Source organism: Macaca nemestrina, chromosome 1, assembly GCF_043159975.1.
Source record: "Macaca nemestrina isolate mMacNem1 chromosome 1, mMacNem.hap1, whole genome shotgun sequence".
Taxonomy (NCBI): Eukaryota; Metazoa; Chordata; class Mammalia; order Primates; family Cercopithecidae; genus Macaca; species Macaca nemestrina.
In genome coordinates, this window is record NC_092125.1 from 58,772,821 (window position 1) to 58,791,612 (window position 18,792).

The window sequence follows — 18,792 nt, forward strand, 5'->3', positions numbered from 1 at the left end:
AAACATGCAAGAAGACATTTGGGATCCATGCAGGGCTAATGCTAGGGTTGGAAAAAGTGCTTCACATCTTCAAATATGGATGCTGAGTTCTGCTTTACATAGCACCTCACTCATGAGAGGATTTAATACATGTTTTTCTGATTTTGATTAGCATTTTGCTTCTAAGTAATGCTCTTAAATTCAAATTATAGCTTTCCAGAGGATAAAAAAACGATGAAGAAATATGCTGAGGTCTGCATAGAGATCAAATGACCATTTCCACTCTAAAACCATAGATTCTGCCACTTGTTGGATTTTCATGCCAGGTTTGACATTTTTACGCTTGATGTCTACATACAAACATTCACACTGGAGAGTCTGAACAAAAATCACTTGGTTGGTTTGAACATTGTAAGGAATATATAAAATGTTCCTTGAAATTATAGTTCCAAGTTTGTTTTTATATTTAGATGACTCATTGATACGGTTAGGCTCTGTGTCCCCACCCAAATCTCATCTTCGAATTACAATCCTCACATGTCAAGGGAGAGACCAGGAGGTAATTGAAGCATGGGAGCAGTTTTCCCCATGCTGTTCTCATGATAATGAGTGAGTTCTCACGAGATCTGATGGTTTTATAAGGGGCTCTTTCCCCTTCACTAGGCCCTTCTCCTTCCTGCTGCCTTGTGAAGATGGTACCTTGCTTCCCATTCACCTTCTGCCATGACTGCAAGTTTCCTGGGGCCTCCCCAGCCATGCTGAACTGCGAGTCAATTAAACCTCTTCCCTTTATAAATTATCCAGTCTCAGGCAGTTCTTTATAGCAGTATGAAAACAGACTAATACACTCACAAGGACTTTCTTTGCACACTATCCATTTAGCATGAAAGATGATCTGGATGAATATGAAAAACAATTAATTTCAAATTTATGTAAAGGAAAGATGGCAGCTTAATATCTCTCACATTCTCTCTCCTTCCAACTCTATCTTGACTCCATCTGCTGGGGCCAATCAGTAGGCAGGAGTGACCTGGACGGGGAGAATCATAAACCTGATGTAATGGTTTCTTCAGAGCAGGCGGGACGGGAGCTGGGGATTAAAGCTGGATAGTCCTGACATGAAGATCTAAAAATGGTGGTTGCTGGCAGCTGGACCCTCTGGTTGTGCCATGATAGCTGGCCTGCCAAGAGGTTGATTTCTGCTCTGTGAAAGTATACATATTCTCCCGAACTGCAGCTGCTCGGGAAGAACCAAACAGGCCAGGAGAACATGAGGAGATCAGGAGCTTCCTTCCTTCCTGAAATCTATCTGCTATTGTACAACATGAAACATTCAGAGACCGCTGTCTTTTCACCCTCTCAGGACCAGTGACACTAAAGCTGCTTCCAAGGCACCCAAAACCAGAAAGAGAAGGAGAAAACTAAACAGAGTAAGTCTCTTATGAAACAGAGTTGCTGAAAGAGACAGATGATAACTTGTGCAGCAAGAACAAATTAATAAGAATACAAAGGAGGTCTAAGTGCAGCACAAAAGAAATGCTCTGAGATAAATAAAACCATGATTTTTCAGACTATAAGTGTAATAATAAAATAAAGGCCAGTGTTGAGAATAAAATCAGAAACCTGGAAAATCCAAAGGAAGAAATATCTCAACTGACAGAGCAAAAATACAGAGGGATAGAAATTATGACCAAAAAAAAAAAAAAAAAAAAGAAAACCCAAAAATCAAAGATAAGAAATTTGGAGGATAGACCCTAGAGTATAGATTCTAGAAAGAGAAAAAAAAAGAAGATGGAGAAGAGATAATAGTAGAAGAAAATATTTTTGTGTTGAAGAAACATCTGAGTCTACAAATTCAAAAGGCTCACTAAGTTCCAGGCATAATTAATGAGAAACATATCTAAGCATATGCTGGTAACATTCTTGAACTTTTTTTGTTTTGTTTTTTTTGGGGTTTTTGTTGTTGTTGTTGTTGTTGGTTTTGTTTTTGTTTTTATTTTGAGACAGAGACAGTGTCTTGCTCTGTTGCCAGGCTGGAGTGCAGTGATGCAATCTCGGCTCACTGCAACCTCTGCCTCCCAGGTTCAAGTAATTCCCCTTCCTCAGCCATCCCAGTAGCTGGGACTAGAGGTGCTTGCCACCATGCCCAGCTAATTTTTTTTTTTTTTTTGTATTTTGGTAGAGATGGGGTTTCACCATGTTGGCCAGGATGGTCTCGATCTCCTGACCTCGTGGTCTGCCTGCCTCGACCTCCCAAAGTGCTGAGATTACAGGTGTGAGCCACTGCACCCAGCCACATTCTTGAACTTTAAAAGAAAATCTAACAAGTTTCCACTGGTGAAAAAATGAGTAAATTGATGAGAAAAACAATCAGACATGTAATTTATCTCCAACTTTGGAGGCTAAAAGAAAATGGGGCATACTCTACAAACTACTGAGACTACAATCCAAGAATTCTTTATCAAAGCAAGTTATTTGCCTGTCAGTGTGAATGAAAGATATTTGTAAATATACAAGGACTCAGAGACTATATCACAGACATACTATCAGTTAAGAAAAAGATTTAAATAACAAATTGATTAATTATTTTGAGATGGCGTCTCACTCTGTTGCTCAGGCTGGAGTACAGTGGTGTGCTCTTGGCTCACTGCAATCTCTCCGCCTCTCAGGTTCAAGTGATTCTCCCACCTCAGCCTCCCGAATAGCTGGGACTACAGGCATACACCACCATGCCTGGCTGATTTTTGTATTTTTAGTGGAGATGAGTTTTTGCCATGTTGGTCAGGCTGGTCTGGAACTCCCGACCCCAGGTGATCCATCTATCTTGGCCTCCCAAAGTGCTAGGATTACAGGTGTGAGCGACTGTAATCATAATTAATGTAATCATACAGTGCATAATTTGTTATGCACCCAGCCATAACAAATTAATTTGAATAGATATATACATATATAAAATATATAAAGTGCATACATATATAACATAGAAATATAATTAGTTATCTGTCATTGCATAACAAATTATTCTGAAATTTAGTGACTGAAAACAATAGTATGCATTTGTTATCTCTGTTTTTGTGAGCCAAGAGTGGCTTAGCTAGGAAAGTCTGTCTTGAAGTCTCTCACAAAGATGAATTTGTGATGTGGGCGCAGGCTGTAGTTACTTGAAGGCTAAACAGGAACTGGAGGATCAGCTTCCCTGGTGGGTCACTCATACAGCTGTCAAGTTGTTTAGCTCTCAGCAGGAAACCTCAGTTCCTCTGCAGGTGGGCTCTACTAGACCTAGGGCTGCTCAAGTGTCCTCGTGATATGGTGGCCAGCATGACCCAGGGCTAGTTATCCACAACAGAGGAAGCCAGGAACAGCCTCGGAGGTTGCACAGTATCATTCTAGAAGCAAGTCACTAAATCCAGTCTAGGAGAGGGCAATTAGATGCCACCTTTGAAAGGAGAAGTGTTAAAATATTTATTTTGAGATGGAGTCTCGTACTGTTGCCCCGGGTGGAGTGCAATGGCATAATCTCAGCTCACTGCAACCTCCGCTCCCTGGGTTCGAGCGATTCTCCTGCCTCAGCCTCCCAAGTACCTGTGATTACAGGAACCCACCACCACCCCCAGCTAATTTTTTGTATTTTTTTTAGTAGAGATGGAGTTTCACTATGTTGGCCAGGGTCCTCTCAAACTCCTGACCTCGTGATCCACCTGCCTCGACCTCCCAGAGTGCTGGGATTACAGGCATGAGCCACTGTGCCCAGCGTGTCAATATATTTTAAAACACCACATATATAAAGTAAAAGCTAATAGAAATGCAAGGAAAAACCTAATAAAAATTCAATCATGTTAATAAATTTCAACATACCTTTTTTCGGAATTGGACAAATAAAGCAGACAAAAAATTAAGGAAATGTGGAGAAAATGCATTAATATGCTAGATTGAATAAATATACGTAGACCCTTATATCCCTCAGAAAGAGCATATACATCCTTTAATCCATAAAATAAATAAAAAGGAGACTTAAAGTAAAAATATGTAGCAATATATTTGCTACTTTTTTTTTTAGTTCATTCTGTATGGCAGGTGCCTAAGCACTTTACATGTAACAATTTATTTAATTCTCGCAACAACCCATGAAGTAGGATTACAGAACTACTTGGAAATAAAGAAACATATCAATACACGCTAGATTATTTTTGGTCTAAAGAGGGAATAAAAACTGAAATTATAAATGGGAGTGGATATTCATCAAAGTGCGCTAATACAGGTATACTGGAGTTAATGGCTAATATCCATTCAACTGGTAGGTTCCTGCACAAAACACTGGTTGTTAAACATTTTCAATATAACCCCTATTATAAACTAAAGAACTTCGAAGAGAATACTTCATAACACTAGCTGACACTTTATACAAAAATTACATCAAAATGGATTTCAGACTTAAACATAAAATGCAAAACTATAAACCTTTTTGTAAAAAAGTAGGAGAAAATCTAGGGAATTTAGGGCTAAAGTTCAAAGCATGAAACATGAAAGGAATAATTAATCAATTGGACCTCATCAAAATTTAAAACTTTTGCTCTGCCAAAGCCCAAGTGAAGAGGATGAAAAGATAAACTACAGATCGGGAGAAAATATTTTCAAATCACAGATCTGACAAAAGATTAGCATCTAGAATATATAAAGATCCTTTTGAACACAACAGTAAAAAACCCAAACAACTCAGTTAGAAAATGTGCAAAGACATGAACGAACATTTCACTGAAGAGGCTCTATATAGCAAATAAGCACATGAAAAGATGCTCAACATCATTAGCCATCGGGAAATGCAACTAAAACCACAATGGGATTTGACTACAAACCGGTCAAATAAAACTTAATAAAATAAAATGAATATAAAATAAAATAAAATTTAATCAAAGCTGGAAAAATTTGAGCAACAAAATAAAGTAAGTATTGAATTATAGTAAAATAGTGAAAACGCCAAATGCTGGCAAAGATATGGAGAAATTGGACCACTCATATTTTGCTGGTGGGAACATAAAAGGGTACAACCACTCTGGAAAACAGTTCAGTAGTTTCTTATAAAACTAAACAAGCAATTACCATACCACTCAGCCATTGCATTCTTGGGCATCTATCCCAGAGACATGAAAATTTATATTCACACAAAAACCTATACATAAATATTTATAGCATTTTTATTCCTAATGGCTCCAAAACTGGAAGCAGCCCACATGTCTTTCAGCAGGTGAATGACTAAACAGACTGCGGTATATGTTCATTGTAGCGTTATTCACAGTAGCCAAGATCAACCTAAGTGTTTACTGATAGATGAATGGATAAAGAAAATGTGGTATATACACAGAGTGAAATACTGTTCACCCACCAGAAAGTAGGAAATCCTGTCATTTGCAACAACATAGGTGAATCTGAAGGACATTAGGTTAAGTGAAATGAGCCAGATACCACAGGGTCTCACTTACATGTGGAATCTAACAAAGTTGAACTCATTGAAGTGGAGAGTAGAATGGTTGTTTCCAGGGATAAAGGGGTGGGGGAGATTGGGGAGATGTTGGTTAAAGTATACAGAAGTTCATTTAGACAGGAGGGATAAGTTTTCAAGAGACTGCACAACATGGTGACTATAGTTAATAATATATATTATATACTTGAAAATTGCTGCATGGATTTTAAGTGTTCTTGCCCCCCCAAAATGTGTCTGTGAGATAATACATATGTTAAGTAGCTCAATTTAGTCATTACACAATGTATAGATATTTCAAAACATCATATTCTACATACAAATATACACTTTTTATTTCTCAATTTAAAAATGTTTTAAGGTTGTGGTATATACACACTATGGAATAATACTCAGTAATAAAAATGAACAAGCTATTGATAGATACAACAATTTGGATGAGTTGCCAGGGAATTATACTGAGAGAAAAAAGCCAAGCCCAAAGGGATACATACTATGAAAGTCCATTTATATGACATTTCTGAAATGAAAACAATTTAAAAATGAAGAACATTTTAGCGGTTGCCAGGGATTAAGGACAGGGATTAGGGAGGTTGGTGTCATAAAAGAGCAACATGAAAAATTATTGGGATGGTGAAACTTCAGTATCTTGACTGTGATGGTGGATACACGTGGAATAATGTGCAGAACTAAATACGCACACACACACACACGCACACACACAAAAATCGATACAAGTAAGGAAAACTGGGAAAACCTGAATAAAACTGGTGGATTGTACAATGTCAATATCCTGGTTCTGATATTGTCCTATAGTTTTCCATAATGTTACCACTGGGGAAATTGGGCAAAAGGTACAAGGCATCTCTCTGTATTTTTACTTATAACTGCATGTTAAGATTATCTCATTACAATTTCAATTAGAAATAGTTTCTGAGTTTTTATTTTTATTTATTTATTTTTAAGACAAAGTCTCACTCTGTTGCCCAGGCTGGTCTCAAACTCCTAAGCTCAAACTATCCCCCCATCTCAGCGGGACTTTCCCAAAGTGCTGGGATTATAGGCATGAGCCACTGTGCCTGGTCTGAACTTTTAAAATATTTCAAAGGGCATGAAAAATGAGAGAAATAAATGTCATCTGTTATTGAAGATATGTAGCTATAGGTAGACTGTCTACTCATCTGGAAAAGAAATACAGTCAGACCTTATGTCTTATTATGTAAATTATACCACATAAATGGAAGAAGAGATCACTAGCTTCATCTTTTATGTATATTTGTACCATGTTATTTTACTTGTTATTAGAAGCATGGGGTGTTATTTTACTTGTTATTAGGAGCATGGGTTACTGCTGTAGTGTTCAAAAAATCAAATAGAGAATTTTTTTTTTTAAGTCAAGCCCAAGTTTTTCCCTTCAGTACGTCAAATGTTTACCACAATCTGCATGGTGCACGTATCAGAGTAATATGCTACATGTCCATTTTGGAGACAGTATACAGGCATATATTGGCTTAAAAAATTACTTTAGGCTGGGCATGGTGGCTCATGCCTGTAATCCCAGTACTTTGGGAGGCCGAGGCAGGCGGATCACCTGAGGCCAGGAGTTCGAGACCAGCCTGGGCAACATGGTGAAACCATGTTTCTACTAATAATACAAAAATTAGCCAAGCGTGGTCCACACACCTGTAATCTCAGCTACTCAGAAGGCTGAGGTAGGAGAATTGCTTGAACCCGGGAGGTGGAGGTTGCAGTGAACCGAGATCGTGCCATTGCACTCCAGCCTAGGGCGACAAGAACAAAACTCCATCTCAAAAAACAAAACAAAACAAACATTACTTTGAGAAATACAACATAGAAAGAAAATAATACGCAAATTTAGGTGCACAAATATGTAATTTAAGCTCATCTTGAAAGAATATTAGATAGCAACTGACAAAAAATAAGGCAAAGCAATGCTCCCTAATGCAAAGCAAGAAAGAGACTGACTCAATGTGGATGGGAATATGATGCTGGCTGTAACACACAACAGCGACTATTCAGGCCTGTGGGCACTACCTGTATTAACACAGGCAGCTACAGCACCGGGCAGAGCCAAACTCATAATTTTAGATGGTTTGCTGAGGCCTGTAGGAAGACCACCAGGGCTTTAGGCAAATTGTAAAACAGAAAAATTTAAGTGTGTTCCCTTTCTTTATATCTTCCCCTTCCTCAGACTCCCATTGCCGATGTCATTGGATGTGGAAAGAGATTTTGTTGTCTAAAAATTTCAGCACCAGCCTCAAAGCTATGGACAACAGGTGAAAAATGCCCCCATGTTCAAAAGAGAGATGTTAGATACATTCATGCAAGACTTACTAAAAGGTGACCAAACCAATCTTTGTTTTTTGTTTTTTGAGACATGGTCTTCCTTTGTCACCCAGGCTGGAGTGCAGTGGCCACATCACGGCTCACTGCAACCTTAACCTGCTGGACTCAATGAATCATCCCACCTAAGTCTCCCGAGTAGCTGGGACTACAGGCACGCACCACCATGCCTGGCTAATTTTTGTTGATTTATTTATTCATTTTGTAGAGACCGGTCTTGCTTTGTTGCCCAGGTTGGTTTTGAACTCCTGACTTCAAGTGATGCTCCCACCTTGGCCTCCCAAAAGGTTGGGCTTACAGGCATGAGCCACCATACTGGGCTCCTGATCTTTGGTAATCACTGCTATTACCCATTTCCAAGTTTGTAAGAAAAGGGGAGATTTATTAATGAGCTTCTTGGTAGTAAGAGAATTCATATGATTAGAATGCCTTATTAACATGCTTCCTCTCCCACCAGCAAGTCAAAAGAAGCAGTCCTACTTGGAAAGGATCCAAATGATCTACTTTAGAGATCGGCGCTATCTACAGGAGAGGAGACTGGCATCTCATTTTTCCATCTGGAAGCTGGATATCTTGCTGCCACAGTGAAATATAGGAGTATTTTGGGGAGAAAATGTCTTCAGGAAATTGGGTCATACAAGATAAAAGTAGAGACTAGTGGCTTAACTCTCCCCTCATAGGGTTGGGGGCCTAGCCAGAGTTGCCCATGGCATCAGACAAGATTGTCTAACAAACCAGCCCAGATTCTTTAGAGTCACTCCTTCTGAGTTCCATATTACTGATTGGCAATGAAATATATTCTGTGTCTGTAAGCACTCTTAGATCACAAAACCTAATTTTCAGTTGAAAAATGTGGTCACCCTACACCTAGTCTTTCTTCTTTATGTCACCATTTATTTTCATGTTTATGCCCTATGTGTCACTACAAATTCCTTGACAGCAGGGTTATTCTTCTTCTTATTTGTCTCATTATGTCCCCAGACTTAGCATGCAGTCGATTCTAGGTAAATGTTTGTTGCTGGTGTTTATGTTGCTGATAATTCATTTCTTCCTTTTCTGCAGTCCTTTCCCACCTTGTTCCTGGGGACCTCTCCCAAATACTTATTGCCCTTACATTAATTTCCTAATGAACTGGGAATCAAAACTACAGGCTTACTGTGTTACTAATGATCTGTGGGCCAAGTTTCTGAAAAGGCTTTGTTCCACTTTCTCTTTTAAAAATGGGAACAACAATATATTTTCTTCTGTCTAATCACTAAGCATATGAGCAGGATCAAATGAGATGATGTGAATCGTGTTGCTCTGTAAATCTGATTATGTATCATTAGCCCTTTGCAAGATCATTTCCGGAGAGACACAGAAATAATTTATCTAAAAAGATACTAGCTTCTCACAGAATTTTATTTTTTATCCTCTTGTCAAACTAGAAATCAAGATTGGTAAGACTTCAGTCCTTTAGGAATGAGACAGTTTGGCCACGAAGCAATTATGACTTATTTCAAGGATTTAAACAATGTAAAGAAAGCTTAGCTCCAAGGCTTCTCATTCTCTAAAGGTTAAAAATTGTATCCTAATTTCCATTTCTGGAATCTCTATTAGTCACAAGGAGGAGTCTACTGTGCCCTATTTTAGCAGAAGGCAGATTAAGTACAGGATCGACATTTGCTCTCAAGGAAAGCAAATAGCCATATTTTATCTTGAGAAACTACCACAATGTGGAGAAAAAAAAAGGAAAGATAATAAGATTATCTGGTGAATTTTATTTGCCATGTTAATGCTCTGGATGATTCAGGAGAACAAGCCCAGAAACTGAATTGTCTAGATTATTTGTCATCATCTGAATCTGAATTTGCTTATTCCACAGATAAATCAGCCAACCCTTCATTTTCCTGTTGGTTGTTTAAAAGTAGGGCAATGAGTCTAACATCCGATTTTTCTTCCCTGGTAGTGGAGAGTCCAGGGCTCTGACCTCAGCTAGAATTTTGGGGGTGCAAAATCAGAACTGCCTGGAGTGCAGGTGAACAGCAATGGGGGCCTGAGGTGGGGGATCCAGTGAAGGAGGCTTGGGAAGCAAAAATCGAGGGCAAAAAAGATCAATGGCCCAGACAAAAGACAACTAGATTCCAAACAAAGATCTGCAATCGTGCATACAGGATGGAGTAACTGCGATGAGTGAGTGTGGGAGCACCTGAAAGTGCAGCAGGCAGAAGGACATCGTATGAAGTGCCCATTTCTGAGCATCATTAGCCACAGCAAGTCAGAGTGGGCACCCCAGGCTCAGAGCAGCAGCCGTCACTTCACATAATACATTCCCAAGCAGAAACTGAGATTTTCTAGTGATCTCCAAAGTACCACGGAGAAGACAACTAATAGAATCCTTGCTAATTTATTCACCCATTCATTCCTTCATTGAACCAACACTAATCGAGTGCCATTCTATGCCAGGATCTGTTCTGTGCTATTAGGTTATGGCAGTGAATGACACATGTGGAGCTTAGAGTCTAGTGAAGGAAAACTACAACTATAGACAAAGTAAATAAGAAAGCTACATGGTATTTAATATTTAAGAAGATATTAAGGGCTATGGAAAAAATTACAACAGGGTAAAAGGTATTGAGAGTCCAAGAGTGGGAAGAATTTGCTATTTTAAGCAGAGTACTCACTGAGAAGGGGACATTTGAGCAAAGACTTGAGAGAGGTGAAGGAGTTTGCTATGTGGATATCTAGGAACAGAATGGTCCATAGTGTTCCAGGCAAAGAGGACAGCCAGGCCCTGAGTCAGGGACAGGCCTGGTGTGTTGGGGAAACAGCAGGGAAACCAGTGTGGTTGGAGGTGAGAGAGTGAAGAGGAGAGAGTGAGGGGATGAAATCAGAGAGGTAAAGAGGGGAGCAGAGTTGCAGATCACACTGGGCCTTCTAGATCTTTAGAAAGACTTTGACTTTTGATCTGCAAGAAATGGGGAACTGTTGGAGGTTTTGCAGCAGAGGAGTGATGTGATCTGATTTAGCATTCAAAAGGATTTCTTTGGAAACTGTATTAAGAAGAGACTGTAGAAAAACAAGGGTGGAAGCAGAGACTAGTTAGGAGGCTTTTGTGTCATTCCGAGGGAGATAGATGTTAGTACAAGTGACGGGTAAAATTTAATCTGCTGTTCCTCAGTGAGCAGTCATTTGGATATTGTACCTGTATTGATTCTTTTTTTTTTTTCTTTTTGAGACAGGGTCTCACTCGGTCACCCAAGCTGGAGTGCAGTGGCATGATCATGGCTACCTATCATGATCCTCCTACCTCAGCCTCTCAAGTATCTGGGATTACAATCTCTTTATGCCTCAGGCAGTCAGTGGTATTCACTGAGATGGGGCCTGGTGATGAGTCACACTAAAGACCCAATGGTAAATTGATGAGGTCTGTTATAGAATTTAATAAGAATCTAAACACAAAGCAAAATATTCAAAATATCTAAATATCTCATCTGTATGTTCTCATCTCTATCTATCTATAGTTCATCTGTATTTGCTTATGTGTTCTTGTTGGGGAGTTCCTACTTCTTTTTACTGTCATATTTGCTGACTCTTAACCTGTGTTTTCTGACGTATTATATCTACAAGTTATCTTGAATATCAAGAACCCATATGATGGACAGAGTCTGGAGCGGTATAGGTCTTGTACCTCTTCCTACTTTTATTCTTCCCTCTGAACTCCTAGGTCCACTCTAGCTGGCTGATTCCAGGTCCCATCTCATGGCAGGTGGAAAATACATGGCAGGGAGACTTAAAGCTCGACCCAGATTTCCTTATGGAAAAAAAGACCACTGCAAGAGCAGTCTAGGGCCTGTGAATATAGGGTGAACTCTCAGGTATTCCTCTGCTGGGAGATGCCAGGGCGGGCAGGAACCAGACATGCATCATCTAAGACATGCTGTTGTGGAATTCACAATGGCCCCGTCACTGTGCTGAGGAGTATCTATGGTTTGAAGACAGTGATGATTCAGTTTCTGACGCAGCGAACATCAGTGGTGAAGTGAATCCTCTGGATACCAGCAGTGACAAAGGATTTCATCTTTGAGAGTAAATGATTTTCTTGCTTTTCAGGATGAAGATCAAAATCTTTTATTAATTCTTGGATGTTTCGTGACTGATTTTACTCTACTACATGGAATGAAATACCAGCTTTTAAAAAAATTCACTTAATTTTCTCCTCTTTGCTCACTAGTGTCTAGTGTGACATATGAAGGAACATTACAACATAGGAATCTCTTCTCTTCTGTTCTTTTTCGAGACGGAGTCACTCTATCGCCCAGGCTGGAGTGCAGTGGTGTGCTCTTGGCTCACTACAACCTCCGTCTCCAGGTTGAAGTGATGCTCGTGCCTCAGCTTCCTGAGTAGCTGGGACTACAGGCACACACCACCACGCCTGGCTAATTTTTGTATTTTCTTTAGAGACAGGGTTTCCCCATGTTGGTCAGGCTGATCTCGAACTCCTGGGCTCAAGTGATCTGCTCACCTTGGCCTCCCAAAGCGATTAACAGGCATGAGTCCCCATGCCTGGCAGGGAATCTTTTCAACATTTTCTGTTTCTATATTTTTTGTGACCATTTTCTTTTCTTTCTTTCTTTTTACTTTTTTTTTTTTTTTGTAAACTGTGATAATGTTAGTCTACGTGTACCGGAATCTGTCAAGTAAGAATCTTTGATTTCAAACATCAGAAACAGACTCTGGGCCAGGCCCGGTGGCTCACACCTGTAATCCCAGCACTTCGGGAGGCTGAGGCAGGCAGATCAACTGAGGTCAGGAGTTTGAGAACAGCCTGGCTAACACGGTGAAACCCTGTCTCTACTAAAAATACAAAAATTAGCCAGGTGTGCACCTGTGGTGGTGGGCACCTATAGTCCCAGCTACTCAGGATGCTAAGACAGGAGAATGGTGTGAACCCGGGAGGCGGAGCTTGCAGTGAGCTGAGATCGTGTCACTGCACTCCAGCCTGGGTGACAGAGATTCGGTCTCAAAAAAAAAGAAAAGAAAAGACAAAGAAAAAGGAAACAGACCCTGGATAATCTCAGTCAGAGTGAATTTACTGGAAGCCTATTAGGAGCTCATGGAATTGACGAGAGGCTTAGAATCAAGCTTTGGAATAGGTCAGATACAAAGACAGTTACTAAGCCTAGGAAGCAGAACTCAGAGGAATTGTCTCATAGTAGGGACCTTCTGGTTCCCTTACAATGATCAGAATGGAAGGAATTTTGACTGCTTTTAGTCTTTTCATCTCTTTGATCATGATCCAAATTTGGGTGTGGTGGGCTGGTGATAAGTGTTAGTCTGGGACCTCTGAGAAGCAGGCAGACACCAAGATAGGATTAACATGCAAGGATCATTTTAGGAGAAAAACCTGTGAGGGGAAGTGGAAGGGAGCTGGGAAGACCAGAAGGGTCATCAGATCATAACACGAGTCTGACTCTGAGTGAAGGAGTTAGGGATGGAAGATAGGGTGGAAGATCCTAGATGGCTGTGCAGTCTAAGGAAGTTTTGGCAAAGGCCTTGGGGAGTTCTCCAACCAAAGCCACCCATCAGAAGAGTTCTGTCTCTCCCAGGAATGGGTCTGCTGCATTTAGTCATTGGTTGGGAGCAGCCCCAGAAAAGCATGACCTCTGGTGTAAATGTGGCCATGGGTTTCAGCAGGCAGCAGCTGGGACCCTAGGTCAGTTATGCTCCCTGCAGTTGGATTTCTGTGAAGTGCATTCTCACGGTTGCCTCAGTGACTGACAGGCTTAGTATGGGCCATGGTCCCACTCTGTTAGGGAAGGGAAGACCCCTGTTACTGTATCACAGATGGAAGATGTAATTATCCAGAAGTTAATGAGGTCCTGCTACAGAGCAGAAAGGTATGATGGGTGGCCAAAACTCAACAAACTCCACTTCTTGTAGCTACTTGTTTAGAAATTCCTTAAAATTACCTATTTTGCCACTTGTTTTGTGCCGACTTTAAAAAATGTATCTCTTTCATCTACATGGGCTATTAAAACTTCATGCAGGCCAGGCACGGTGCCTCACGCCTGTAATCCCAACACTTTGGGAGGCCAAGTCGGACAGATCACCTGAGGTTGGGAGTTTGAGACCAGCCTGGCCAACATGGAGAAACCCCGTCTCTACTAAAAATACTGATTTAGCTGGGCATGGTGGCACATGCCTGTAATCCCAGCTACTTGGGAGGCTGAGGCAGGAGAATCACTTGAATCTGGGAGGTGGAGGTTGTGGTGAGCCGAGATCATGGCATTGAACTCCAGCCTGGGCAACAAGAATGAAACTCTGTCTCAACAAAACAAAACAAAACAAACAAAACAAAACTTCATGCAAACATGTACTATGTTGATGCTTTTGGTTATGAATATTTGCTGAAATTACTACTGGTATTTGTTTTGATAGCATGTGTCTTATAAGGATTCTAGTAATAAATATATGTGCTGCTGCCTGTTATCTCCCGATATTCAACATTACAAATATATTTTCTTTTGCTAAGGGAGTTTATATTTATTTTAGGATTTAGTCAACTATTACTGCATGTCTAGAACTTAAGATTGTTGACTTTGGATTCCAGTATTCTCTGCACTGTATTTACGTGAATAAAATAATGTTTTCTTTTATTTAAAAAACTTTATGGCCCAGCGTGGTAGCTCATGCCTGTAATCGCAGCACTCTGGGAGGCCGAGGTGGGCAGATCACGAGGTCAGGATATCGAGACCATCGTGGCTAACATGGTGAAACCCCGTCTCTACTAAAAATAAAAAAAACTGGCCAGGCGTGGTGGTGGACGCCTGTAGTCCCAGCTACTTGGGAGGCTGAGTCAGGAGAATGGCGTAAACCTGGGAGGCGGAGCTTGCAGTGAGCCAAGATGGCACCACTGCACTCCAGCCTGGGCGACAGAGCAAGACTCCATCTGAAAAAAAAAAAAAAAAACTTTATTTATTGATTTATTTTTATTTTTTGAGACAGAGTCTCGCTCTGTCACCCAGGCAGGAGTGCAGTGGCATGATCTCGGTTCACTGCAACCTCCACCTCCTGGGTTCAAGCGATTCTCCTGCCTCTGCCTCCCAAGTAGCTGGGACTACGGGTGTGTGCCACCATGCCCAGCTAATTTTTGTACTTTGAGAAGAGACAGGCTTTCATCATGTTGGCTAGGCTGGTCTTGAACTCCTGACCTCAAGCGATCCACCCATCTCAGCCTCCCAAAGTGTTGGGATTACAGGTCTGAACCACCGGGCCCAGCCTATTAAAAAAAACTTTAAAATGAGGCCCTCAATACATGTATTAATTTATTTTATTTATTTAACGTATTTTTTTTGAGATGGAGTCTCGCTGTGTCGCCAGGCTGGAGTACAGTGGTGCGATTTTGGCTCACTGCAACCTCTGCCTCCCAGATTCAAGCAATTCTCCTGCCTTGCCTCCCAAGTAGCTGGGACTAAAGGCATGCACCACCATGCCCAGCTAATTTTTGTATTTTTAGTAGAGATGGGGTTTCACCGTGTTAGCCAGGATGGTCTCGATCTCTTGACCTCGTGATCTGCCCTCCTTAGGCTCCCAAAGTGCTGGGATTACAGGCGTGAGCCACCATGCCTGGCCTTAATTAATTTTTCCAAAGAAAATTTTCTTTGTAAAATTGGAGCATGTCTTATATGGCAGTAATCATGGTGGTTTAGGGAAAGGAAATCCTGCCATATCCATCAGACTTCTGATAAATTCTCCAAATTTAAATAAATACAAATTGTACATCATTTACTTTACTTCTAATTGCTAATCTTGGAGGTTTTCTCCCAACCCACTGTAGGTGGATTATGCATCATATGAGTCCCACTCGACATTTTCTTTCTTTCTTTTTTTTTTTTTGGAGACAGAGTCTCGCTTTGTCACCCAGGCTGGAGTGCCATGTTGCGATATCAGCTCACTGCAACCTCTGCCTCCTGGGTTCAAGTGATTCTTCTGCCTCAGCCTCCCAAGTAGCTGGGACTACAGGTGCACACCACCATGCCCTGCTAATTTTCGTATTTTTAGTAGAGACAGGGTTTCACCATATTGGCCAGGCTGCTCTCGAACTCCTGACCTTGTGATCTGCCCGCTTTGGCCTCCCAAAGTGCTGGAATTACAGGCGTGAGCCACCGCGCCTGGCCTGACTCCCACTCAACATTTTCATAGAAATTATCAGGGCATTTTATACAATTTTTACGAATTTATAGTTATTAAAAGTCAAACTGCTCAAGCACATAAGACTGGAACATATAATTTGCTCATGTTTACGAGAGTTTTACAGTAATACAGGATTGATATGGCAGTACATAAAAGTAGGAATCATTTCAATGTATCCCAGATGATAGTGGCATTAAATAAAGATAATATCAATTAACTAGTGAAAATAGTCTTTCTGATGTTTCTGCTTTTTAGAATATAAAATGACAAATCTACTACATATTGCTTCTGTAAAACAAACTTTTTCTTTAAATACAACATGTGGTCAGGAAAGTATACAAATAAAATGTATGGCTCAATGAATTTTTACAATGTGCATTTTAATAACCACTAGAATGCATCTTCCCGACCCCTAATAACAAGGAATCTAATTGACCACTGTGCTCTACAATTCATTATTATACCTGGGCTGCGGCCACTCTGGCCTTGGCTGTAGTATCAATGACTGTGATACTGAAGCAGGCCCGTTACCAGGAGACACAGGTCTTCCTTGATGGCCAGCTTAGACTGGAGAATTCCCCAACACCCTTGCTGAATCTTCCCCAGACTTCACAGTGCTCTAGGATACTTTCACCCAACATATCTTCCCTTCCTCTTTTACTCAGGGTCAGACTTGCATGTGACCACTCTCTCAGTCTTTCCAACTCCTTCCCTATGTTCTCACACAAGCATTTTCCTAATAAAATCCCTGAACATTTAATTCAGTGTTGGTGTCTCCTTCTTAGAGAACTGAAACTAACACATGAACCCAACTATGTAACCAGCCCCAGATCGAGAGACAGAATATAACCAGTATCTTGAAAGAGCCTTTTGTGCCTCTTCCTAAAAATTATGCCACAACCAGCCCTCTACCAAAGGTAACCATTGTCTTCACTTTTAATTCCAAAGATTAGTTGTGCCTGTTTTAGAATTTTGTATACATGAATCTTACAGACTATATTATTTTGTGCCTGTCCTCTTTAATGCAACATTATGTTTGTGGCATTCATCCATGCAGTTATATATAGCAAAATTTCAGATAGATTTTTGTGTCTTATTCATTCTAGTTGTTATTGATAGGAGTATTGATCTACCACATTAAGGTGATAGTGAATGTCCTTCACTAAATGTATGTTTAGTAACTGTAGTACACCAAAGAATTTATTACCTAAAGAGTACCTTGTTAAATAAATCAGGTCTATTCAAGTCTTCACTGACTTAAAAATGAAGTTTCATTGACTTTTACCTTTAAATGAAGGTAAATCCCTGGAGGATGTGGATGTCAGTGTGGGACTTCAAATAGAAATGAAATAGACTTCAAAAAATGCTTTATGTTATATAAGTACAAAGAATTCACAGTGTAGTGTGCCCTTCAGTAGCCTTGAATTTATCACTCTAACCCAGTAAAAATGCTCTCTTAAGATTACTAGTGACCTCAAAATTGGTCACGTTGATACTTTTTAGCCCTCATTTCATTTGATAGCAGTGAATGACACTGTTAAATTAAATTTGGCCTATGACTGCCTTCATAAGCAGTGAACTGAAACCTAACTCAGTATATAAACAAACTGCAACTGAATTAAGCTGATATTCTTGTAACATGTAGCTGATTCTCAGTCAATCATAGCAGCTGAACTTCAGCCAATCACAGGCTGCCAACTGATTAGACCATGTCCATAACACAAATGGTGACCTGTAAAAAAATTAAGCTGTTTCTGCATGTCACTGTCTTTTTCCGTCTATAAATACTGCCTGCCTTCATTGCTGGGTGGAGCTCCCTGAACCTCTATTGGTTCAGGGTGCTGCCCATTTCATGAATTGTTCTTTGCTCAGATAAACTCTACTAAATTTAATTTGTCTAAGGTTTTTCTTTTAACATCAATGACTATATTCTTCTTAAAATTGTCTTCTTACTTAGCTTCTTGAGAGAGAATATAGTGAAGTGGTTAAAGGTACAGGCTCTGGAGTCAGAATGCCTAATTCTGAATACTGGCTTAAAACAGTATTCTGTTTGTAATCTGTCAAGATTATGTAAGCTTTCTATCCTTCTGTTTCATTATCTTCACAATGGAGATAGTAATGGTGTTTGCTTCAAAGGGCTATTGTAAGATTTGAATGAATTAATATTTGTAAAGCACTTAAAATAGCACTGGCACATTTTAAATAGTATATGTTTGTTGTTATTAGTCTACTCACATTACTGATTCACCTCTGATATCCCAGTGGGCCTCAGTTGTCTCTGCAGGCTCCTCTTTTTCCCAGTTCCCTAAGGCTTTTGTTCCCAACAATTCTCTGCTGGTCTTCTTGTCACTTATTTATTTTAGAAACAGGGTCTCACTCTGTAGCCCAGGCTGGAGTGCATTGGTGTGCTCATAGCTCACTGCAGCCTCAAACTCCTGGGCTTAAGCAATTCTTCCACCTCAGCCTTTCAAGTAGTTGGGATTACAGGTATGTGCCACCATGCCCAGTTTTCTTTCTCTCTCTTTTTTTTTTTTTTTTTGTAGAGACAGGGTTTTGCTGTATTGCCCAGGATTTCCTCTCACTTTAAACACTCTCCTCAGGGCAACTTTACCCATGCTTCCTGATGAAAGACCATTTACATGTCAATGCTCTTTAGCTTAGTCAGCCATCTTGGCCTCTCTCATGAGCTCTAGATTTATATTTTCAGCTGATTACTAAACATCTGCATCTAGACGTACCATAGACACTTCAAACTCAACATGTCAAAAAGCAACTTAATTTTCTTGTTGTCTCCATTT

At 40.2% G+C, this 18,792-nt stretch overlaps 1 long non-coding RNA gene across 1 annotated transcript; it reads left to right on the top strand.

The window, feature by feature from the left end:
• The first annotated feature begins 1,088 nt into the window (after positions 1 to 1,088).
• On the top strand, positions 1,089 to 14,676 carry LOC139358129 (uncharacterized). The gene is made up of 3 exons (XR_011612538.1): positions 1,089 to 1,409; positions 7,668 to 7,752; positions 8,277 to 14,676. It is a non-coding gene; the product is annotated as an uncharacterized lncRNA (long non-coding RNA).
• Positions 14,677 to 18,792: the final 4,116 nt, after the last annotated feature.